The 24,955-nt window shown below is 39.1% G+C and overlaps 1 protein-coding gene across 1 annotated transcript in view; it reads left to right on the top strand.

Moving 5' to 3' along the window:
* The window catches only part of TRAPPC9 (trafficking protein particle complex subunit 9), a 435,473-nt gene that overhangs the window by 157,799 nt on the left and 252,719 nt on the right, over positions 1 to 24,955 (top strand). The gene's annotated exons all lie outside the window — the stretch shown is intronic.

Raw genomic sequence — 24,955 nt, 5'->3', positions numbered from 1 at the left:
TAGCATTTGATTCTATCAAGAAATGTGTATTTGAGCTCAGGTGAACTTTCCTTCTCCAGCTGCTGGTTTGAAGAATTTCCTTGGGTTGGCTTTCTCAGTCTGAGGAAAGGAGAGTTGTTTCTCCTCTTCCCTTCTCTTCCTTTCCCAAAACTCAGTGTATGAATTGTATCAATCCTGGGATACTGCACTGGGTAGGCAGCTCTTTTGGTATTACAGACTTTCCATAAAATTGTTTTTCTTTTCCCACTTCTTTAGTTGCCTTTTCCTAAATCAGGGGTGACTAACTCACTGGATCTAGCCTGCATGGCAGTTTTTCTGACCTCTCTGAACATTGCCTTAGCCTTAGAAGACCCAATTTGCACTATTTATAATATTTTCTCTATGCAGCTGGGGAAACAGGAGCTTTGTGAGTGCAGGCCAAGTTTGTCTCTGACAGGATTTATTAAGTTTAATAGGGTACAGCATAAACGTGGCTAGAGAGTTTGGCCCTTATACAAAAATATCACACAGATGTAGCGTGAGTTTGCTGTCCCAGCTTTAAATGAGCTATAAATCACTCAAAAGCCAAACCATTTCCCCCTTAAATCCTAAGTAGATTACAGGTTGTAGGACTTGCAGGGTTCAAAAGCTGTCTCTTGAAAAAAGTCAGAGTAATTAAGGATTCAGATTTAGAAATTATTTTTTTTTAAAAGAGCATTTTTTTTCTCATAGAAGAAATGAGACTTTTCCCTTCTTCAGTTTCTTCAATACTTGAAAAAAAAGATAAATATTTATTAAAATTTGTGGGTGCTAGGCACAGTTGTGGAAGCATTTGACAAAATGTAGGCCTGTTAAAAAAATTGACTTAAGTGCTAATACTTTTTAATTGGATTTTCACTTCTGTGCAAGGTATGTGGAAGAAAAGATAAGGATGTAAGAAAAATTATAATTGTTTCTTTTGTTAGATAATGATGGAGCAATAAGCTAAACAGGAAAAAATACCTCTTCCTGAACCAAGTCAGAGTTGAAATGACTTGTGCTTGCCCCTAATTCACACATATTTAAACCAATAAATTCAGACTATGGTTTTAGAAAATTGTGTTTCAACATTCATGGGTGGTAGAGAAAAAGTGGGGGATGAAGGTGAACATTATCAACTTTTCGCTGTGAATTATTCTCCCTGCTAGAATGAAATACAAAAATAGCAATATTCCCAGGGAGAAAAGATTCCATGGAACTTTGGGGCTTGTCCTTTTTCCCTTTGTCAACTTTTCTGAACACTGAAGGAGAAAGGAAAGTTGTATTAATCACCATTGATTTTTTTCCCCCCACATTTGTCTGTATTTCTGTGAGATGGATACTTAATCAAAATTTCTATTTTGTCTCAAACCTGCTCTGTGGTCTGCACACCTGAGATATTCTATTGGTTGTCTCTCTTTGTAAAATCCATGTTAAAAACCTGGGAGTCCTGAGCGAAACGATGGCAGACAACCATGAGGCAGAAAGAGGTGCCCTCCACGGGAGCTCAGACAACTGGGGGAGTGCATTTGTGCAGCTCCAGCACAGCTGACACAGCCCAAATTTATGGCAGACTTGCCTTGCAGTGCCAGCTCAAGGCACGCTGCAGAGATTGGTGTTGCAGAGGATGTTTCAGAATTCTTTCTTACCCACTGGGATGCAGCAGTGCCCAAGGCAGGGCAGGCAGAGGGAGCTGCCCTGAGCTCTGTGCCAGGATGGGAGCAGCCATGCAAAGAATGATTTACTTGCCTGGTGCTGTGCTGCAGACGTGGAGCTTCATGGCCAGCTTCCAGGTTTGAGTGGATACCTCCAAAGGGACCTCCCAACCTACACTATTCCTTGATTTGAAAATCTACCTGCTCATTGGTAAACTTACTTGTTCTTTCCAAAGCCAGCAGTGTTACCGGCATGTGTCCACAGGAACTGGTTCCTCTGTTGCTTTCTTTTGTCCTCCAAGACTTTCTGTCTTTCCAGAATTTGTCCTAATCTGTTTTGGGGCTTTTTTTACCCTTCTCTGGAGGACTAATGTTTTTCCTTAGCCTTTATTCCTTGTTTTTTTCTACTACTACAGATGGCACAGTGTCACTTTTTCATGAGGCTTTGACCTCCAGAATTACGTCTTACTTGAAGTAGCGTGCTATTGTGAGCAATGTGAATTTGCACAGTCCTCCTCTGTAGGTTCAGTTAGGTGCAATACTTTTTCTGCTCACTGTCACCTAAACCTGGTGCCTTGTGTGTTCATCTAACAGATGAGAAAACTCTGTGGAATTAATTTGCCTAATAAATTACTCTCTTACGATACTTGGATACTTGGACATAAGGAGTGAAGGGTATCTGCATGCTACCTAGACCCTTTAGAGATTGCAGAGATTAAAGTGGTGAAGGTAACTGAATAGTTTTAGTCCATTTCCCAATTAACCATCATCTTTTTTTTTTATGTGGGAAAGCTCCCTAACACATTTCAGGTCGTTTTTGTTTATGCTGCCAGTAAGAGACTGAGCTTTTGGGTATAGGTGCAGCTTCAGGTCACACCTGGCTTGATCGATATCTGTAGATAAATAGATTAATTTAGACCACAGCACTCCTTGTATTCAGGAGCACTTGGCTGTGTTTTGTGACTGTGGTGACACGGTGGCTGCGTTAATGGGATGAAAGAAGATTGTCTTGAGTGGCTGCCAGTTACGTCTGCCTTAATGGCCAAAGGATTTATGAAAGTTACACTCGGATGTTGCCCAGATTTGGCGTTCTGCCTGCTCTCTGATGTTCTGTAAAAGATCACAACACTACAGCATAGATTTCTTGAAGTTGGAAATTAAAATATCCAGTTTCTATTATTTTGTTTTAAATGATCAAAAGTATAATTAAAGTAGCTGGTTTGTGAGTATTTCCTTCAGAGAACACTCATTTAAAATTAGTGGTTCATCAGCTTGAATGTGTTCCTTACTCCTGACATCCATTTAATTCTACCTTCATTAACTGTAAACCAACAGTGATTTGAAAAGATCACTGAAAGATGTTAAGTAAATGCTGTAGTATATAAAGCCAACCATTTATGACAATTTCATTTTGCAGTTACGAATGTGTCTCCAGATGCTGATTTGGAAAATTTTGTTTTCTTCCCCCCTCACAAAAGCCACTGTAATAACTGGAGTCACAGGCAGAAAGCTGAAGCCTTCTTCGGAATAATGGAAGGACTTACAGGTCCTGAATTAAAAAAACAAACCAGTATTCTGCTAAGTTTGAATACAATCTGTGATTTGCTCTACAAAAGTGTCTAATCTTGGCAGGGAACATGGGGACGTTAAGTCTGTAATCTTTCTTCTTCAATCTGTTTTTCTGTCCACTCCAGCCCACTCTTCCAAGGGCTGAATCCTCCCCAGCGAGAGCTTTGACACATTCGAGGTTTTGAAAAATGCACACTCTTTCTAATGTGTTTTCATAACAATGAAGAATTCTGCTCTAGATTTGGATTTTTGAAGTATAATTTACAATTCTGAAGTGAGGTCACTGGGAATTGTCTGATTCCCTCGCCCTCAGGGGAAAGCAACTCTCAGTCTGGATTGTGTAGTACCTTGATTTCTGCCTTGTGCAGGACATGTGTTTAAAACCTCCATATACACACTTACAAATAACTCCTGATCTTGTATAGTGCTTTCAGGCCAAGAAAGATCCTGACATCAAGGAAACATTCCGGTTTGATATGTCAAATCATAAATAAGCACCCTTAGGAAGGAGGGTGACTTGTGCTAAGGAAGGTTAATTACATGTTTATTTCAGTTTTATGTGTGTATCTGCACCAAATAAATGTGCTGAACTAGGGAGGAACAAACAGGGCTTTATGCAGGGAAGATGTAGCTCCTAAATCCATTGAAGTTCTGTTCAGGAATGAACAAGCTTCTGGGTTGGGGGGACCTAATTAATGTAATTCTTAACTTGGGAAGCCACCAGAAGCTGATAGAGAAACCAAGCTGCTCTGGGATAGGAAGGGAAAGTTATTAATTAGCTAAGAAAGGGAGTAGTAGCTTTTGGAGTTCTCATTGGAATGTGGGCTGGGCCCTGAACTGCTCAGCTTTGTTTGGGACTGTGTTGGAAGAGGAATGAGCGGAGAACTGGGAAGGCCCCTGGTACTGGAGTGTAAAGGAGGGAGCTGATGTGAGGAGTTACAGATGACAAGATGATGAATTGTCAGGTGAAACTTCAGTCTTAATAAATCCAAAGTGATGAACAGGGCAGAAAAACAATCTGAGCTTTAAATAGTGGGTGATGTGCTCAGGGCTGCCTTTTACCTCTTAGGAATTGGATCCAGGTTTTAATACATCTGTGAAAATCCTACTTATGGCTCAGTAGTGGTTGAATACTAAACAAGCATCTTTTTGAGCAGAATGTTTTGTATCAGCACAGGGCAGGATGTTTTCACTTCTTTTGAATGATCTCACCAAACGAGGTGATACTTGAAAACTATTTAAGTTGAAAGTGAGTGCTAGGAAAAAAAAAATTGCAAAAGGGAACCTGATATGAGAGAGGAATCCAATGTTACACTTGAATGGGGAAAAAAAGGAAATAAAAGCAAGCACACATTGTGAAGAGAAGAATGAAGTATAAAAATATTTCAAGTTTAATAGTCCAAGATGATTGGTAGTGTATTTTTTTCCCTCACCCAGTTACAGGATAAAGCTTTGCTGGTTGGTGTAACTGTTGTGAAGGCGGTTAAATGGAAACTGGTTTATTGATTCTTGTCTTCACAAACTGAATTATTTACTTCTTGGTGAAGGTTTTGCTATTGTCTACATATTTTTTCCTGCCTCCTAACCTGAAGGTTTCTGGAGTGTTCCCCTGCATGCAGTTGTTGCAGGATTTGCAGAGCTGAGGAGAGGAGCTGGTCGGAGGCTGTTTTATAGAAGATTGTTTTGGGATGGAATGGAGATTTTCCTCACCAATGGCAGGTGCTCTTCTGTGTGCTTCAAATACTCCATTTCTCCTCACCCCTGTTGCTTCTCCTTTTCAGGGTCTTCTTTCCATTGAACTGTGCTGATGCCAAGCAGGTGGTTCCAGGTCTGTGCTTTAACTGAGAGGGGAAGGCAGTGGACAAGGGGAACAACCTTTGCTTTAACGTTTTTAGTCAGCTGAAAGTATTATAAACTACATAACCAAATAGTTATAGTCTGGATAAATTCAGGTATTTGTTGCAACAAGATAAACTCAGTGTAGCAGAATAAATTTGGGCCAGTGGTTTAGTGTGCCTTTCATATAATGTTTTTTTTTTCTTCTTATCTGTATAAGTCTCCAGAATCAAAGCTTCCTTTGGAAAGGATCTACTGAGTCGTTGCTTGCATGAGGAAATTTTTCTCTCTGACTCCTGCTCTGACAGTTTACTAGGTCAGGAGTATTTCTCCTGAAGTATTTATTCATTGTCTTTTTTAAAAAAAGTTGAACCTGAAATATATGTCAGCTCTTCAGAACACATGGCAGAATAGTCATTCTGTTGATAGTTGGCTGTGAAATGTGTGGTAAAATCCTAGCCATGGGATTATCTCAGCTAAAACCTTTTTGTTTGACAAGTGAGGGCCTAACAAATTATACTCGCCACCACTTTCCTTCCAGGGTTACTTCATCAGGGAAGCTTCTTAGCCCTATCTTTTATATCAAAACTGAGTTAATGAGTTGTGCATCTTCTGATGAATTGGCAGAGATTTTGCAGCTTCAAGGAGATCTAATACCTGCTAATATTAATGCAAAAGCTTGGCTGCAAAGTTGCCAAACCCACATTTAACCTATTTAAATCACAAGCTACCATTGATCTGGTTTTCACAGTGTGTTCTCCTGAGTGCTTTGGGCTTAGATGTATTACTTAGAGAAAGATTTTTGTATTTAATTTGCAGTGTTTAAAAGGAGAGAAGCTGCCTCTCTTTAGCATGGAGAAGGGTAAAAAAAAGCAGTTTAGTAATTTATTGATAATTGAGAAGAGGCATGAATAGGATTCTTTTACTGCATGAAGATTCAGTTTGGTATGAACAAAACCAGACTTGATCAAGAAAAAGCCATGAGTGGAAAGCTGCAGTGAAGTGTTATCTGTGCTAACAGTGGGGGTAGGGGCACTGACTGGCACTGTGCATGAACCAGGGCTATTCTTGTGGTCCCAGCACAGCTGAGTCACCACTGACAGCTGGCCCAAAAGAGTGATGCTGACCAGGTTTGAGACTGGGGATGGTGTTGAACAAACCTTTCCATTCAGTGTGTGTTGGAATTTTGAAGTTCGGGAGTTTTGAACTTTCTGTGCTTTCTGGCACTGACCCCCAAAAGAACACTGCTCTTGAATTGAGGCCTTGGAGAAGGCTTCCAGAATTGAGTGATGGAATTGGAATCACTGGTGTGTAGTTTGGGTAGAAGTGTGTAAAATCACATGGTGAAGGGTTTGGAATTTGGAGTTTTGGAATATAGTAGCAAGTATGGGACAAGATGGAGGTTCTCGGGCATTGGCTCTTCTTCTTTCTTGTTCCTTCTTAGTTTTAAGTAGTAGCTTTTGTTTGGATAGAAAGTACTGCACTGTGGGTCACAAGTGTTTGGTCATTAAGTCAAAAGTATAAATATGAGTTTTGAATTAAATAGTTAGGCCTTAAAAGATGTTGTAGCGAGTGAAGGACAGCTCCATTTTGTTATTTTTAACTTGTTAGTTAAAAATACTATAACACTCACTATAGTGTAAATAAATACTAATCAACAACTAAATCTAATCACAAAAATCCTATCTCTCATACTTCAATCCGAACTCTTAACTAAAAACAAACAAACAAACAAACAAAAATGAAACAGAACCACAAAACGTGTAGCTGGAAATCATAGAAATCATAGAAACACAGAATGTTTTGGCTTGGAAGGGACCTTCAGGATCAACCACTTCCAATCCCTGCCATGGGCAGGGACACCTTCCAGTATCTCAGGTGGCTCCAAGCCCCATCCAGCCTTTAACTCCTCCAGGGATGGGGCATCCACAGCTTCTCTGGGCAACCTGTGCCAGAACCACCCTCATCATAAAAGCCTACCTTCCTTACATCCAATTTAAAATTTAAATCTGTCCTCTTTCCATTTAGAACCACTATCCTGACACTACAAGCCTTGCTAAATGTCTCTCACAGGTTTCCTCACCTCCTTTTAGGCACTGGAAGTGCTCTGAGGTCTTCCTGGAGCCTGGCTGCAGAGCAGAGGGGCTCCAGCCCTCTGAGCATTTCCATGGTCCTGCTTTGGAGCCTCTCCAGCAGATCCAGGGGTCCCTCCTGTGCTGGAGAGCCCAGAGGTGGGTGCAGCACTCTGAGAAGTACCAAGGAAGTTACAGCAGAATATTTTATTATTATTTAAGGGTATTGAAATAGGTTGCTTAGGGTCCTGATTGGAACGGTGTCATTTTGTGTGTATTGGAACGAGTTAATCCAAGCTTGTCCTTAATGAGGGTGCTTGTGGTGGCAGTGACAGCCCAGATTTGAAAAAGACTTTGCTTGTAAACACTGAAAATGAAGTGGACTTTGTGTAGAAAAAGGAGAAACCTAACTTTTTAAAGCTGTTCACTCTTGAGTACTTGTCTGTGTGTATTTGGAGAAAGTACCAGACATACATCTGAGATAGTTTCCATCTAGTAAATAACAGCTGCACATTTTACTGGCAAATAATTGATGCAAGATTTTTCACAAACATTTTTTCTTGTTTTCTTACCCTAAACCTGTGTCTATATAATTTTTCTAGGTAAAAAATTTTCACTCCTTGGAGTTTTTGGATGACTTGTGAGTTAAATTTATTTTGCAAAGAGTAGGCAAAGTGTGGGTAATGTTTGTAAATCTAACCTGTACAATTTAGATAAATCTTACACTGAGATCTTAACAGTTCAGTGACTGAAGGAGCGGAAAAAGAATAAAAAATTGAAAAAATACACATATTAAAGCTACTTGAGTAGCAGTTTATATTCATGCTGCTCTTTGAAAAGGGGGCAGGGGAGAAGAGTGTCTTTAAATAGCCTGTTGGGCTGCTGCTGCTGCATCTACTTGCTTGTGTGACAGATACTGCATTTCTCATTAGAGGTACCTTGCAAGGACCCATGGTCTCCATAGTAACTATCTTGGAGCCTTATACCTTAAATTTATCCTGACAAAGGTTACTGTGGCAATTCCTAGTAATTGGCTTTTTTTATTATTAGTTTTTTTTCCCCGGTTGCTGCTATTTTTAACTCTTCCCCTCCTCCTCCATTTAAGTTCCAGATCTTAAGTGGAATGCATTGATGAATTGGCAGAATTAGTGAGAAAATGCTTTTCAGGGTAGGACTAATTGGCAGCTAAACTCTGTGTTTTGTTCCTTAGTGTGAAAAAAAAAATCAAATCTAAATCATGACTTTCGGTGGAAACTAAAAGGTTATCAGGTTTGTCCTCCAAATATTTTTATATGAAACAATATTAGTGCTCTTGAGACATGGGTTTGGTTCATGCAGGCTTCTACTCTTGTTTATTATCAAATATTAGTCATGTTGTTTATTAGCAGATATTACTACCAGCAGAGATCTAGGGAAACAAGCCATATCCTGAAGAGATGAAAGATAATTTAAAGTAAGCTGCTAAAAAAGAGAAGAGTTAGCCTTGTGCTGTGCTATATTGGTACCTGGGACAGGTGCTATATTGGTACAGATGCAGCTACGTGGCATCTGCTGGTGCAGCAGGTTGAATTAAAAAGTTATTCATAGGCTGATGATATCACTGTTTAATTTCCTGTAGGTGTATTAGAGGACGACTGCTACATTTCCAGTGGCTAAGAAATCTCAAATTTAATTGCTTGATTGACTGCAGTTCCATTTTCCAGGCCCAGGACTGAGGGTGACTTGCTGAGCCATCCCAGGGCACCCATTCCATGGGCACAGGGCAGCAGAGAGGAGAAGTCAGAGCTGGAATGGGGCTCTGGGGCACTGCAGCTGCTGGGAGTGGGGAAGGAACAGTTTGGTTCTGCTGAACAGGGAAAAATGTGATTGCAGTTCTGGGAATGTACAAAATGTAGCTCTAAAGGGGGCAGCAAAGTGGGAGAGCATCAGATGGGAAGGGAAGGGAAGGGAAGGGAAGGGAAGGGAAGGGAAGGGAAGGGAAGGGAAGGGAAGGGAAGGGAAGGGAAGGGAAGGGAAGGGAAGGGAAGGGAAGGGAAGGGAAGGGAAGGGAAGGGAAGGGAAGGGAAGGGAAGGGAAGGGAAGGGAAGGGAAGGGAAGGGAAGGGAAGGGAAGGGAAGTTCTCAGCTTTTCGATGAAGTGCAGGACACAGATGCATGTTCGACCATGTTCTACACTCAGCCCATCTCTGTGTGGCAGAGTTCACCCAAAGGTGCAGCCATCAGTCACTTGACCTTTTTCTTCTTTTTGAAATATAAGAGAAAAACTCTTAAAACTTCCCAACCTTTAAACACTGAGCTTTCTCATTTTAATATCAATTCACTCCTGATGTAGATCAGCACTTAAGTTTAGCACAAAGCAAGCTTAAAAGATGTAAGAGATGTTTATTCAGTGTTGACTCTGAAGCACTAAAGATGATGCATTTAGTTGCTTTGAAGTCCAAGAATAATGCACTAGAAGTGGTTAGAACAATTTCATTTTCTTCCCATGCTTCCTCATCAGAAAATTACAACTGTAAGTTCACGCCTGGGAATGGGAATTTGCTACTAAGCTAGAAATTTTTAAAATAATTAAATAATAAAGGAGACCTGGGAATTACATACATCCCCAAGGGCTGTGCAGGGCTGTGTTTCATTTTCCATTGTTTTTTTTCCCCCTGTGTATAACTTTGAGCAGAAGCCTGTTCTTCAATATGAAACAAAAAAGAAATCTGGAATCTGTCAGTGGCTTTCAGCAATTTTAATTCTTCTTTAGCATGAAGGACAAAGTGAAGGATTATTCTGTGCTAAGTAGATGGACAGGTTTTGTATCTTGTTGACAGTAAGTCTGCCTTTCTTTTAATTTAAAATGAAGTTAGCAGAGTTCTGTGGGATACAAAAATGGAATTTCGTCACTGTGAAGCTAGTTCAATGGGCTTTGTAGAGCCCTCATTCTCTTTCCTGAGGTATTGGATGCCACAATTCCTGACACACTGTTGAGCTTTCTAGATTTTCCTGTATTCTGCACTTGGACTGAAAAGGAACAGAATTGAAAACTGGAATTTTGCTCATTTTTTGGAAACTTTGGTCATTTCATCTAACAGGGTGACCTAGGATAACAAAGTCCCTCTCACATGCTTTTTTTATCCACATGCTGTGAATATGTTATTAAAGAGATGTAAGGTATGATTGGGAGCCTGAGAGGCCAAATGGGGAGTGATATTCTGGCTGTGGGCAGGAAAGTGCCAAGAGCAGGAGCACAATCTGCTTCTCTGGGTTTGCTGTGGCTGGTGAGTGCTGAATTCCCTGCCCTGGCAGCAACTGAACCTGCACTGCCTGAGTGGAGAAGTAAATACAGTGAGACCAGAGCTGGGTATTGAGTAGAAACATCTTCAAGGTTTCCAGAAGTTTTTATTTTAAATACATCAGTATCTGAAATATAAATGACTTGCAGACATGTAGAAAATTGCAACATTGTTCAAGACAAATAATTTCTTCCAGTGGTCAGTCCTGGAAATACCTGAGCCCTGTTGGAAATCTGAAATTAAATGTGGGTTAAATGAAACAGCGTTCACATGCTGTGATAATTTTTCAAGCTTTTGAGGCATTTTAACTTTAATTTTATGTAGCAATTTATACTCATTTGTTGCTTAGAATTTGTAGCTGAACACCTACTGAAGATTTTTCTTATTCTGTTGACTTTTATATTGTGTTGGCTATGACTATTTGACTATTTTTTTTGTTCTTCTCACCAGTTTTATATGTTCATTTTGATCATAGATTCATTGTCAGTGGGATGCCTTTTTTCTGTGTCTGTTCTCTCCCTGACACAAAGTGATTCTGATCAGTACTTATGTTTGAACACTTGCTGTTGCAGGAATTAAAAAAGATTAAGAGATAATAAAAACATATGGAAAAGAGGAAAATAATAATTTAAGTTGTAGCAGCAAATTTTTTCCTCATGTATTTCACTTAAGTGTACACAAAGTATTTAATAAGTCATAATTGCTGGTTTTATTATTGTTGGTGGAACTAGGAAAGGTTTCAGTGGAGGTCAGTCATATACCTGATTCTGAAAAAATTTCAGTTGACCTACCTAAAGTGTTCAGTGTGTTTTCTTTAACCTTGCTTTGCAGTTGGTGTTAAATTCTAGACGTGGACATTTCAGGAGAACTAAGCAGACTTAGAAACTGAATGAAGTGCTCATGCTGTTGATACAGCTCTGTGCTTTCTTCAGTCTGAATCCACTTAATGAATGGCTCACCCTAAGACGCTTGTGGAAGCTCACGGAGGGTAATTGTGTAATAAAATCTGCAGCAAAAATGCACTTGTTAAAAATTACATTAAATGTTATCATCGTGTATCAAAGTATGGAACATATGCTCCTGACAGCTTGAGCCATTCAAAGTTTTTTCCTTGTCTGTCGTTGGTGACAGTAGATGTAGTTTAAATACTCAGGAACTTTAGGACCGTTTTGATTTGGATGTGAATGCTCCATCAAAAATATCAGTAAAATGTGTTGCCACAGCATCATTCAGAGTTTTTTAGGTTGGAATGGACCTTTTGAGGTCAGATAGTGTCATGCCCCTACTCAAGCAGGATCACCTATCACAGCTGTAATCTGCTGCAGTGCTGTACAGAATGTAGTGGTTGCTAAAATTTCTCACAGGGAAGGATTTTGACCAAATACATCCTATGCTGTCCTTTGCTTCAATTTTTTTTTTAATAAAAGATTCTGAGGTTTTATCTACACCTGAGACAAGTTGTTATATTGACTGTAAGGAGCACAGTAACTTCACAAAGAACAGAATCCCAGTATTAAGTGTACTTTTTCTCTTAAGGACTGAGTTTCTTAAGACATGATTCCTTTTAAGCTGCTGTTTCTCTCTGCTCCCATGTCTTTGAAGAACACTTTCAGAAGTTCAGGCATTTATCTCTGCCTCTGATGGGACTCAGTCCTGGATGATGAAAGGGGTAGGAAGGGTCCCCACAGAGCAGCTGATCAGTGACTTGTGTAGATGCTGGAAGTCCTCCCTGAAATGACAATGATCAAGGAAATGTGGTATCCAAGAAAAACTGCCCCTTCTGGGTCCAGCCTGATGACTTCTGACCCTTACTTTTTCAGATCTGTCACTTCTAAAAAGGCTTTGTTTGATTGATTGTTTTTATTTTTTTTTCTTTCCAAGATAAAAATAGTTCCAATATTACATTCAGTTTCTTTGACCTCTTATCCCTTTTAAAGGTGGCTTTGTTGACATTGTTGACTGGATATGAAATTTGCCTTGCCTTTTGCCTAGATCCAGAAAATCTGGAGATGCTTTCCCTTGTGTCATTCTCCCTCTTTAATGGGTTTTCTCTTCCCTAGCAAAGACACTTGACTGATTTTAGATATCTTAAAGAGGAATTTTCATACTTATCAGGTCTTAAAATCAAAATTCTATCTCCATTTATTGGCGAGCTTCCTGCAATTCCCTTTAATCCAGGTTTGACCAATGTCAGACATCGGTGCCTCACTCTTTTGCAGACTGTTATAGATATATATAGATATGTAGATATGTGTAGAGACAGATGTATGCATACATATTCACAATTATATTTTCACACTGAAGGCTTATGAGTTTTTTCTTGTGTATTCCTTACCTTTCCTATTCTTTTTTTGAGGAATGTTAAAAGAATAATAGAAAACTGGAAGCTACTTTTCCAGTTAAGAGTTTTCTTTTAGTGTCATACAGTAATTAAAAAATAATTATAGTTTCGTAACTTGAAGGTTAATTTATGAAGTGTAAGTAAATTTGTCACTTAAAATTATGGCAGTGCTTGTGCTGGATGTCTGATCTCTTAGATGAAAAATGATTAGGTTTTTACCTTTTTTCTTAATTCTGAGAGATACCTCAGTATCTCAATACTATGAAAAGCAAATTTAGGTTTGGCTTAAGGTTTTTTTGTACCCTCTTTTCTGGCAAAATATTTTACTTTGTTTCATTGAAGAAAAAATACAAAGGTTGTGTCCATTAGTGCATGAAGACTGAATAGATGCTCATCAATAATTAAATACTTCGATCTTAAAGATGTTAGCAGTTTTTTAAAATTATATTTTTTACAAGAACATTTTTGTGTGGCATCCAAGTTACAGCTCAGCCTCACAGGCAAGGTGCTTGAGGAAACACAATCAGTGCAGGTATCTTTTTCTTTAGTGGAGGTGAGATAATAACCTCCAAGTATAGTGTTACAGAGTACCTGAGGGATTATTTGCTTTGCTTTATTCAGAACATTTTGATTATTTTAAGCTGGTTTAGATAGAGAGGTAGGAACTTCATCACAGAGAAACGTATACAGGAATTACAGAAATAAAACATTAAACTAGATTTTTAAACAAACAAAAAAATCTTATTTAGGCATGGAGTACTGTGGAATTGTTTAAATAGAAATGGTAGGAGCTGTAGGCATTACTCGGTGGACATGAGATTCTGTTCCTCACAGTAGAAGATTTAAGCCAATGGAGTATTTTGTGCTGTACTTCAGTTCAAATGATTGCAGATAGAATGAAAAGTAAAACTGAAGAAGATAGAATATATTTTTTTTGCCATCTCTTAGGTGTGGGAGATCCCCCAGTGCCAGTACTTGGGCACCTTTAGAAATTTAATGCGTGCTAGGGTCTCAGTTCTTGCTTGGATGAAGAACAGGTCCTGCATTCCTGATTTCCATACTGGAATTTAGTGAAAGTTTTAGCCTTGGTACCTTCACTGCATGCTGGGTCCAGTTAAATACTGATATAATCCCAATACTGCATGCAACAAGCCAGTAGAAAGTTATTTCAGCACAATTTGGTGCCCAAGGAACATGCACCTAATCCAGGGAACAAGTTGTAATTTTCTCTTAACCCCTTTTATTCTGATGAGCTTCTTGAATGGTTAGACTGAAACAAGCCTAGCTTTGATTTAGGCTCCCAAAAGTTCTGTCAGTACCTGGCAAGCCCATCAGTGATGCCTTACAGGTACCTCTGGGTATGTTGCATGTTTCATTTTAGCTCCAAATTGGCTATCAACACTACTGATTCCACAAGAACTGTGCAATTACAATTCCTTGGCTGCAAATATGTTACATTAAAAACTAACAATGAATCGAATAGGCTTTGCTGAATCCACTAAAAACAAACATGCTGAGAGCTGATCACTTGGAAACTCATCCATTTTCAGGTCTGGTTCAGATCATACAAAATAAACTCATTCACTGCTAAGTGTGCTATCTAATACGTTTACACAGAAGTTACACTCTTGCACAGAAATACTAACCTACAGGGATTTAAAATAATTTAATATAAATAATGCATATTATGGCAATATTCTGCTGCTTGGATGAGATTTTTTTTTTCTTAACAATCCTCCTTCACTGTTACACATGTATTTCACTGTTTTTTAAATATTTTTCCTTGTTTCAGTCGAGAAATAAGTAATAAGTCTGTCAAATTTCCAAACCCAGTGTTATTCTCTTAGCATTTAAAACAAGACTAATTCTTGTCAAAGGTCTTGATTAATGTATAGAACATGATAAAGAAATAAATTATACAAACTGAGGAAAACAAAACTTGACTTTCCAGAAGCAGTTTTAGAAAACACTAATAGCATGCACAAGATAATGAAGCAGTAATATTCCCTTCCAACTCAGAATGTCTGTGATCTGAAAATAAAGATTACCTATTTCTGGAAATAATGATACAGATGATCATATTTGGTGTTGATGAGGTGTTTGCAATCTTTGTTGAGACTGTGAAATGCAAGAAACAGTAATTAGATTGGAGAACATGAAAACCTAAAAACTGATCTAAGAAAATTTTAAAGTTTGTATAACACTTCCAGTCATTTCAGATTTACACACGGAGATTCTGGCTAGGGATGGAGAAAACAATGTTGGGAAATCTTACACTGGAAAGAAACTGGAATTTTAGGGTTGCAGTCTAACAAAATGGAAATGTAGAAAGAAAAAAACAAGTGAAAGAAGGGAGAATACAGGAACCTGGGCTGCTGTGCCACAGGAAGGTCAGAGAAATAGCAGAATACATCAGTTCAGGACAGAAGGGTTGATCTGGCTGAGAGCTTAAAAAGCACAACATCCTCCTTTTGTAGTTCTTGTCACAAGAGAATCAAGAGGAGAATTCTGCCTGTAACCTCTCCAGTACTCAGCAGGACAACTGTCCCCTCTCAGGTGCAAACTCCTTCCCTCTGGCCCTGGGACCCTGGGCTTGGTCTCTGTGCTTTGTGCTCATCTTCCACCTTAGGCTCTGCATTCCTCAGTGCAAGTCTGAGTCATCTCTGAGACCTTGGTCTGCTGAAGAAATAAACCATCTTCCTTGTCCATAAAATAAAGGTTCAGTTTTGCATGATGTGCCAGAAGAGTGATTATATTTGACAGTTTCAATATTTTGATTTCACACCGAGCCTCATTTTGAATTGCATCTGTCACGGTAAAGGAAAGGTTTGCTCCTACAGAGAGCATTGTCTATGAGACAGGATAGTCTTTATTATGCTGCTCTGCAAATTCATGTATTTCTTCTCAGCTTTGTCCTCAGCAGGCAAAGAATCAGTTTCATTTTGGATATGATTTAAAAAAGAAAGAATCAAGAATTAAAGAGTCAGGAGTAAGAAAAGGCCTGATAATGATGGATGTTGTATTACAATTTTCTATATTTTTTTTCCCTAGCTAGCAGAATGAAAATGCAAGTATAGGAAGTAAAAGTTACAGAAATTAAATTTAAAAAATACTCTAATATGCTGATTTGGTCTGATTTAATGATGGGGTATGAGTTCCCTTTTCTGCTGGTACTCACCAGTAATAATTAATTTAAAATAACTTGTTTTGAACATACTGGCATAAAGTTGGAACAGTGCTTTACTTGTTTTTGGTAATTTTCTCATTATTGCCATTTCTGTGCTACTGAACTGGCTGTTGTCAGTAATTCTGTGATCCTTGAGCCAGGTATTTGCTAGAGAGAGAACATGAGGAGTAGGGGGATTATAGTTCTGGTGGAGGAGAGGAGTCTGTTGATGAAGAGTGAATAGATGTCACATAATGAACATACTATTTTGAGTTCATCTAACTGTTTTATAAAGTCAGAGAATAACATAATCCTTTGACTTGGAAGGGATGTCAAAGATCATCTGTTCCAACCCCCTGCCATGGGCAGGAAGCCATGTAAGCACTGCATATTAATCTGTTGCAAGACAATCAGAAATCTGAGAAAGTAATCAAGGAGGACTTTTTTTCCCCCCTCTGAATCCAGCAGAAAATCATCCCTGAAATGTAATTTAGGAAGGAGTATGTGGCATCCCAATTCTTAGTGATTCAGGATGCTGCCAGAAGATAAATGATACCGAGCTTATCTGCACTAACTTTGACCTTCTCAGATGGAAAGAGAATAAAACTTCTACTGTTGCAGCAAATTCTTCATCTATCTGAAGTTTAGTGATGTTTCATCTGAGCTATCCTGGTGTATTATGGTTGATATTCCTTAAAACTCCGACCCAGCAGCCTCCTCCTTCTGTGACCGAACTTAGCATTTGGTGTTCCCATTAGGACCCAGTTCCCTGTTCATCAAAAACTCCTTAAACAAAGTGATTTATTGATACAGAATGTTGTTGATGAGTGAACTGGCAGCCATAAACACTAGTGAATTAAAGTCTTAGCAAAATGCAGCTCTGCAATTGTTGTGATGATTGGGCTTTATGGTAAAAATTCTCTTTTACAAAGTTCAGAGCTCACTTTGAAAGCTGTTTGCTGGTTCAGAGGCACCTGGATGAGTTCACTTGGGTCTGTGCTCTCACTGTATTTTTCCCTGGGTGCTGAGGTTCCAAGTTCTGCAGGCTGTGTCCATCAGGTGTTGAGCTGGAATGTGTATTTTGTCTGCTTTGTATCAGTTCTGGGTGCATTAAATAGCCATGTATAAACCCCAGAATTATAAAATTCCTCAGGACTTCTTTTGCAGCTCATTCCCCTTCTCTCTCTCAGGTTTAGCCTCTGTTTTTCTCTCACCCCTACACCTTGAGCTGCTCCCCATTTCAACTAAACACATTTTGGAAGCAAAAGAAAAATTTCCCTTCCCCCCCCCCCCCCCCCCAACTTTTGACAGTATTTTGTTTAGACATTGGGAATAGCTGAAGGTTGGAGATTTCCCTTCAGAGAATTCATTTTGGTGAAATTAATTGAAACAGCAGTAGGAAGTGACTGTACCAGAAAATTTCCAGTTTTTGTGAGGGCAGAGATAATGAGCAGATGATCCCAGAATTTCTTCTCTACATTACTCTTCCACTATGTTAAACATGTTTTCTGAGCTAACTATGCCTTATACAAGCAGTCCTTTAAATACTGAATGTAAAAAAACCCAACCCAACTCTGCATAACTTCACCTGATAAATAGGAATGCTGTCCTTCTGCAGACAACATATTTATTAATCTAGAGCAGTCTTCTAAATGTTTTGTTCTGTGTTTTTCAGCCTCTTTTATAAATTGGAATATTTTATTTTTTTTTTCCATTGAAAATTTCTCCCCATTACTTTCTAATTATTTCTTAGTAAGCAAAATCTGGACTTGGGACGTATTAGAAGATGGACATTTTGGAGTAACCTTCAGACTGTTTTTTTCCCTTCCAGTCTTCCTAACTAGTTTGAAGACAGAACTGATAATTTGCTGAGCAAGGTCACAGAATCACAGTCACAGACTGAGCAGCCTGTTCCAGTTTCAGACCATCCTCACAGTAATGAAGGTTTACATTCTGTCCAGATGAAATGTCCCATATTTTGATTTATGTCTGTTGACTCTTGTTCTGGCACTGGGCACCACTGAGAAGAGCCTGGATCTGGCTTCTTTAATCCTTGCCCCCATCTAGAATTTATGGATAAGATCCTCCTGAGCCTTCTTTTCTCTGGGTTTTCTCCCAGCTCTCTCAGCTTCTCCTTGCATGGCAAATATTCATATCCATTAATCATCTTCATGGCCCTGGGCTGGACTTGTCTTTGTTTCAAAACACTGCTGTGTTTACTTTAAAGAGGGAATACAAAACTCTGAATATTTTTGCCATGTAGTTTCCTTTTACTTATAGCCTTAGCTTTACTTCCAGTCAGTTGTTGACCTGGGACACTGGATCAAACCTCATTCCTTTCTTTTCACATCTTCATCTTTTTCATTGACTGTGCTTAGTCTTCAAAGGATCACAGAATCCTGGAATGGTTTGAGTGGGAAGGGAGCCTAAAGTCATCCAGTTCTAACCCTAAACCTACCCCTAAAGTTAGTCCCCTGCCATGGGCAGGGGCACCTTCTACAATCCCAGGTTGCTCCAAGCCCCATCCAACCTGGCCTTGGATGTTTTCAGGGATGGAGCATCCACAGCTTCTCTGGGCAACCTGTGCCAGGCTCTCACCACCCAATTAAGAATTTCTGCCTAGTATATGATATAAATCTGTCCTCTTCAGTTTAAAACCATTTCAAAACTAATAAAAAGTTACCAGTATTTGAGTTAGGTTTTTCATTTAGAAGAACATCTTGACTTGTGGAAGCATGAGATAATTCTGTGCTTTTCCTAGAAGTAATTATTCTGTAGTTGTATCGCGCTTTAAAGCTCATCTATGGAATTTCACAATTTTCTCCTCAGATAGAGTATTTGTTTCAATTATTTCCTGTTCGGACTGATGTTTGGTGAATCTTCTGCCAACGAAGAATGGAAGTGGATAATTGGCACTTTGTAGCAAATGTTTTCTGAGTTTCAGTTCACAGTTAAATCAATTCAGCTTTCCTGTTGTTGTCCCCAGTTAGATAACTATTCCATGGAGCAGAATCATTTATGCTGGTTGCATCAAGAAAAATATTTATTTGAAAAGAAACTTGCTCTTTTCAATGTTTCCTCAAGATTTCCATCTACATAAATAAACAATATTTTTACTATAAAGTCAGCTATTTTACTTACTAACATATTCAGTAAAAAAAAAAAAAATAAAACCCCCACAGCTTTTCATCAGGCATTATTAAAAAGGTGCTGCAAACACTTTCTATCCTCATATGTGCTAGAAGAATTTTGTTAACACATGGTGAAAAAACTTCATTCATTCATAGAATTACTGAATCATTAAGGTTGGAAAAGACCTCTAAGATCAGTGAGTCCAAATGTTAATCCAGCACTGCCAGATCCACCACTGAACCTTGTCCTTAAGCACCACTTTTGCCTGTCTATTGAACACCTCAGGAATGGGGATTCCACCACTTCCACCACTTATTAATTCATCCAGTTGAAGGGAGATTCTTGAAAATCAGTTTAAAAAACTGCTTTAATGCTCGTGACTTGTTTCAGCTGTCATTACCCAAACTTAACAACTCTTACCAGTAACACCGAAACTGAAAATCAAACACAATTAGTGAGGAAAGTGGTATTTTTGTGCATAGCATTAGCTACAAATAGGAAAGACCCTCAGGATATGGTGGTAAATATATTTTTAAAAGAGTGCATTGCTATTTAATGAAATGCTGAGCCCAGGGAATGCAGTCAAGGATAATCAGAGGCACTTATCACCTTTAACAGGCTGCAGTATTTCTTACAGCTTTGTTTCAGCCCATGACTTCTTACTTCACTAATTGAATACTTTCAGTGCTCATTCTTAAAGAAAACAATAAAGCTTAAAAAAAGCATAATAATATTTAAAACAAAACAAAACTAAACTGAAATGTAGTTGCAGGAGATGGGAGCATGCTTGAAACATCAGATTTGAAATATTTAGATTCTTTAAATCAGACTTTCGAACAACTGGAGAGTAGGCTCAGTCCTTCATCTTTTGTATGCCACATAAACTCAGCTCAGTGCAGAATCATTGAAATCTCTGAATTGTTGTGTCACTGTACTGGTGTTCAGAGCACACATATTTGTGGTCTTGTTAGGCTGTTTTTCAAGGTCCACAAAGAGCAGCTCTCCCTTGTGAAAGGATATTCTGCCAGGTGTGGACCTGCTACAGACAAAAAAAGGAATTTCTCAAGGCAGTCTGAGCCCCCATCACTGCCACTATTTCCACTCTATTTTTCTACTCTGAGAAGTGTGAAGTGTGTTAAAGGAATGGTTGGGCTGTGATGAGGCTGATCCAGTTTCTTTCAGGAGCTGGAGTAGAATTCATTAGTAGATCTACATGGATCGGTTTCCTGATGAAGCAGGATCAGCATTGTCTGTGACCTCTGCATTCATGGTAATGAGCCACTCTGTACTACACTGAAATGCTGGAAATCACTGGTTTCTGCTTTAATGCATCTCAAATATGTCCCTCTTTATTCTCCTTCAGTACATAATTTCTGAAGAGTGGAAAGGACATGTACCGAAGTTTGTTTTCAGTTAATAAGTTTGAATAAGTGTTCTCTCAACACCAGCAAAGTGGTTCACTGATGAGAACTGCATGGGTAGAACTCAGCAGAAGTTGACACAGAAGAAATGTAAAGAAATAGCTGTGGGCCAGTGGCAACACCTTTGCTTTTGTCAGTAATATTTTCCCATTGGAAGCTCTTTGTAGAGCTTTATTTCTTTGCATCTGCTCCTTCTGACCTTGAAGGTAGGCAGCTTAAAGTTATTTTTAGATCTTTTGTGAGTGTATTTATGTGACACTGACTTTTTTAAATTTGAAAGCCAAGAAGCTTTTTATAGCATTGTTAAAGAGGCAGTGGTCATGGCTCAGTGGTTAAAATTGAATTCTATTTTGCACTTAAAAGCTGAGGTTTATCCTTTTAAGCCTTGTGCTGGCTTAGTGATTGAATGCAACTTCTGGCTGCTTGGGTCTGGTTGTGTCTGGTTGTGTCTGGTTTTCTGCCTTAAAGAAATCCCAGACAGGTAAAGTTTGTACTGTGTATCATCTTTATTCTATATTTGTAGACATTTTTGAAAACCACTGCATTTTCAGGATAAAACCCAAGCCCCAGCTTTACCTAAAATAGCCTAGGGTTTGAATCAGCAATTTAAATCAGAAGAAAAAAATAGATACCCTAACTGCCTGAACATTAATCATTAAATTTTCAATAAATTAACCATTGAAATTGCCCAGAGAACGACTGATGTGTAAGGTACTGGTGGAGTGGTAGTTTCACCAGCAATGACTTGCATTTTGTCTTTCTGTTGGTTTTTTTTTTTTTTTTTTCCAATGGGATTGAGAGAAGCTTGTCTTGGAATCTCATAAATTACCTTGCTTCTTCTGCACACGTTATTTGATCAAAGTCTAGGATCTGCAGGTATTTTTCTGTTAATGAAAACTGGCTGTGTAAACAATGCTTTACAGCAGCTACGTCAGTTCTCTTTGTGTAGTTGGCTTTTGACGCATTTCTCTGCTGTTAAAATAAATATGGATGGGCTTTTATTTCTCTTTCAGTGATTGCCCCATGTATGCTTTCTAAGAGGGACATGTTTCCTTTTGCTTGGCACCAAGTACTTCAACTTCTCAATTAATTAACATCCTTAAAATACGTGGGTATCTGCTAGAGGAGATTAATCTACCTGTGTCGTTCTTAGCATGACTTGCAACTGCATTTATTTTCCTTGCTGTCTCTTCTAGAATATTGCTTTGTTTGTGTTTTGAGAGCTTGGACAAAAATATGTACAGGGTTTTTGAATTTGTGGGTGTCGACTTTGAAGCTGTTGGACTTTGATGGTCTCACTTGATTTTTGATATTTGATCATTCCTTGGTTTCCTCTATTCAAATGAAAACAACAAAAGTCTCACAACACCCAGTCTTGCAGGTCTCAATGTTAACAGGGAGAGGTGGAGCAGACCTCAGTCAAGCTGCATTTGGCAGCTCCAGCCAAGGAGGAAGATCATCCTCCTCAGCTTTGGTTGTGCCTGTGAGCATTTCTGCCATCGGTGTCCCACTGCAGCCTCTGCTGTTCTTCAGTAACTCCAGGGAAATCTGAGCCTTTCCTTGAAGCTTCCACAGAACCTCCCAAGAACACCTTGCAAGCCTTTTCTTGGTAACACAATTATGTTAATAGAAGTGTATGATCTCTCTGCATCCTTGAGATAAGTGGAATTCTTCCCATCCACAGCATTATTCCCAACATGCCTGTTAAAGCTGATGTGCTGAATTAAGGCAGATCTGTGTCACAGGTGGGTGCAGTGGGCACCTCCTGCAGCTTAAGTCTTGTTTTCTCAGAAGTGAGAAGGAGACAAAGCACTCTGCCAAAAGGAATTCCCATTGTTTAAGGAGCTGGAGCACAGGAAGATGCAGTTCCTTGTGCTTAATGAGGGCCTCTGAGGCTTGACTTGACTTTGCAAAAGCTGCCATCAGTTCTCTGACCCTGTGATGGAGCTCCTGCAAGGATCTTCAGCTTCACAAGGAGAGTGCCTTTCTCCCTTATCCGCCTTGGGGGCAGTTGTTGGAACACAGCAGGAATGGTGGCATCCCAGATCTTCCAGGAACCATCCTTTTTGTGACCTTCCCTCAGGTTAATGGGTATTTCAACACCAGTGCAGGCAGCACTGGTTGATTTTGCGGGTCAGAACAACTGCTTTGCCCACCAGTTTTTCTTCCATCCTTCTCAGGAAAAGGCTTATGAAAGCTGCTTGGAAGCACTACTCAGTGTCTTCCTCCCAAGGCTTCCTCTCATTTGAGAAGAGCAGACTTTTACAGCAGCTGTTTTGTGGCAACAAAGAGAATAAAAGTACAGAGACTAATTCTGAATTTCAGAAAATGGGGATTCAAGATAAGTATTATGATTGAGATTGAAATAAAATTGTATCCCTTTATGGGGAAAACTGTTTTGTATCTGTACGTTTTCTTGGAGGGGCTGGTGTGCTTTTCATATTTTGCATGTTTTTGTGTAAATAGAATCAGTTTTTCATAGGTGAGAAGCCCTATCTGTAACAGGATCTGTAGCTGGATTCTCTGTAACTCTAGAGCTGCATATGGAGGTCTCTGCACCAGTGGACATGGGCACTTCAGGTTAAGTGAAGGGGTTTTCTGTCATTACTTCAAACAGGTACAAAGACTTCTGGAGGTGGTTGTGCAGCTGTTTCACTTACTGGAGGTAACTTGAGCCATGTTTTTTGTTTGATGATGAGTCATGGCCAGCATCTGCAAAAAGGAGCCTTTCATCTACAGCCCTTACCCTGTTAAGGTTTTTCTCTGATTAGGAGGGTGGATCTGTGTTCCATGAAAGTGCTTTGGAGCTCTTGGCTCCATCATGTTCCAGGTCCTGGTGGGTGCTCACAGTATAAAATGAAGCCCAAAGCATCTTGGTGTACTTGAGCCATTCCTTGATTCCAAACAAAAGTGGTAACATCAAAAATTATGTCCTTTACTTAATTTTCAGCACTGAACACACCTGGAATTCCATGTGTGTGGGATGGCAACCAAAGCTTGGTTTCTGCTGTGGGTGCTTTACTGGCCCAGCCCAGCTGTGGGTCTGATTCACTGGTTGTGATTAATGATGGATGCTTTACCTCAGTTCCAGCTCTTACTGAAAATACCTTAGGAAGAACTCAGTGAAGCTGCAGTAATGATATTCATATTATCATAAATGAGTTTCCAGCAGCTGCTTGATCTTTTGATTTATAAAAATGCCCTGGAGTTCAGGATGGAAGTGCATGGTGTGGGAGCCTCTCTGCACTTAACTGAGTGGTGAATTTACCCCAAATCAGCCAGACAGGCACTGAGAGCAGGAAAAGATGCAACTCTTCTCTTAATGGGGGTGGAGAGACCACAGAATGATTTAACACCCAGCTGGATGGAGTTGATGACAGACTCTCTTAAGACCTGCAGTACTCAGCTGAGTTTTATCTGTCCCATTTTTTAATATTGAATTCAGTTTGAACATTGAGAGAAGCTGGAGGGGGCCAGGGAATTAGGGAATTACAGTGTCCTTGTTTGGGTCATTTTCCAGAAGCATGTGGATGGGTCGGAGCTTGAGTGAGGTGTTGAGTGAGGTTACAGGGCTGAGGCAAAAAAGGTGACTTAAATCAGAGGTGAGTGTAAGCAGAACATAAACACTGAACATAGGCATGTTAAAAGAACTTCCAGCTTTTGGTAAATAAATTCCCATATTTATAAATGCTAAAAACTGATTACCTACTGGGGTGTAGGAGTGTGATATGGAGTCATTAAAGCCTGGGCCATGTATTATCTACAGAACTTTTAATTGAATTCTAGTTCCTTGGTCAAATTGTGTCCTTTCTTTGCATTTCCTCCTCTTGTGGGAATGACAGTGACTTTAGAAAAGTTTGGTATTGATAGTGATGAATAGTAAAAAAACCCATTAATTATGTGAGTGTGGGGATTAGAAGACTGGAAGGAAGGAATTAAATGATAAACAAAATAAATTTGATTTGGAGTCAGCGACCCAATAAACTGTAGGATAGGTTTTTTTAGAATATAAGTTCATATTAAACAAATTTTTATTATGCCTCAAGTTAACTCATTTTAAGCAGTGAGCATTTCTGGGCAGGGCAGAGGTGTTGTCTAAAGATTTGTTGATATTTTGAAAAAAAATGTGTGCTGCAAAAAGCCCTTTTAAATTATTAATAGAACAAATATTGAGAATAGATGGCTTCTCCACTGTATTAAAAGGGTACATCAAAACACAAATTGTTTTTGTACCTTCACATGATGAAACTGCATCTCTCCTAAAGCTGTCCCAAGAGAGGGTAATTTATTGTTGTAGAAAGGCTTATGACAATAAAAATCATGAAATAATCAAAGTATTCACCTTAAAGAAGAAACTGCATTATGAAGTCTACTGACCTTTGGAGGAAATGTGAGTAAAAGAATGCAGTGACATTGGTAGGCTGAGTAAATATTTCACCATTTTTAAGTCCCTGCACTTGGAAATCTTTAGGGTTTGGTGTTTTGT

This window comes from Cinclus cinclus, chromosome 1 (assembly GCF_963662255.1).
Source record: "Cinclus cinclus chromosome 1, bCinCin1.1, whole genome shotgun sequence".
Classification (NCBI taxonomy): Eukaryota; Metazoa; Chordata; class Aves; order Passeriformes; family Cinclidae; genus Cinclus; species Cinclus cinclus.
The sequence above is the reverse complement of the archived record's forward strand: the minus strand, read 5'-3'. Positions and strand labels throughout refer to the sequence as shown.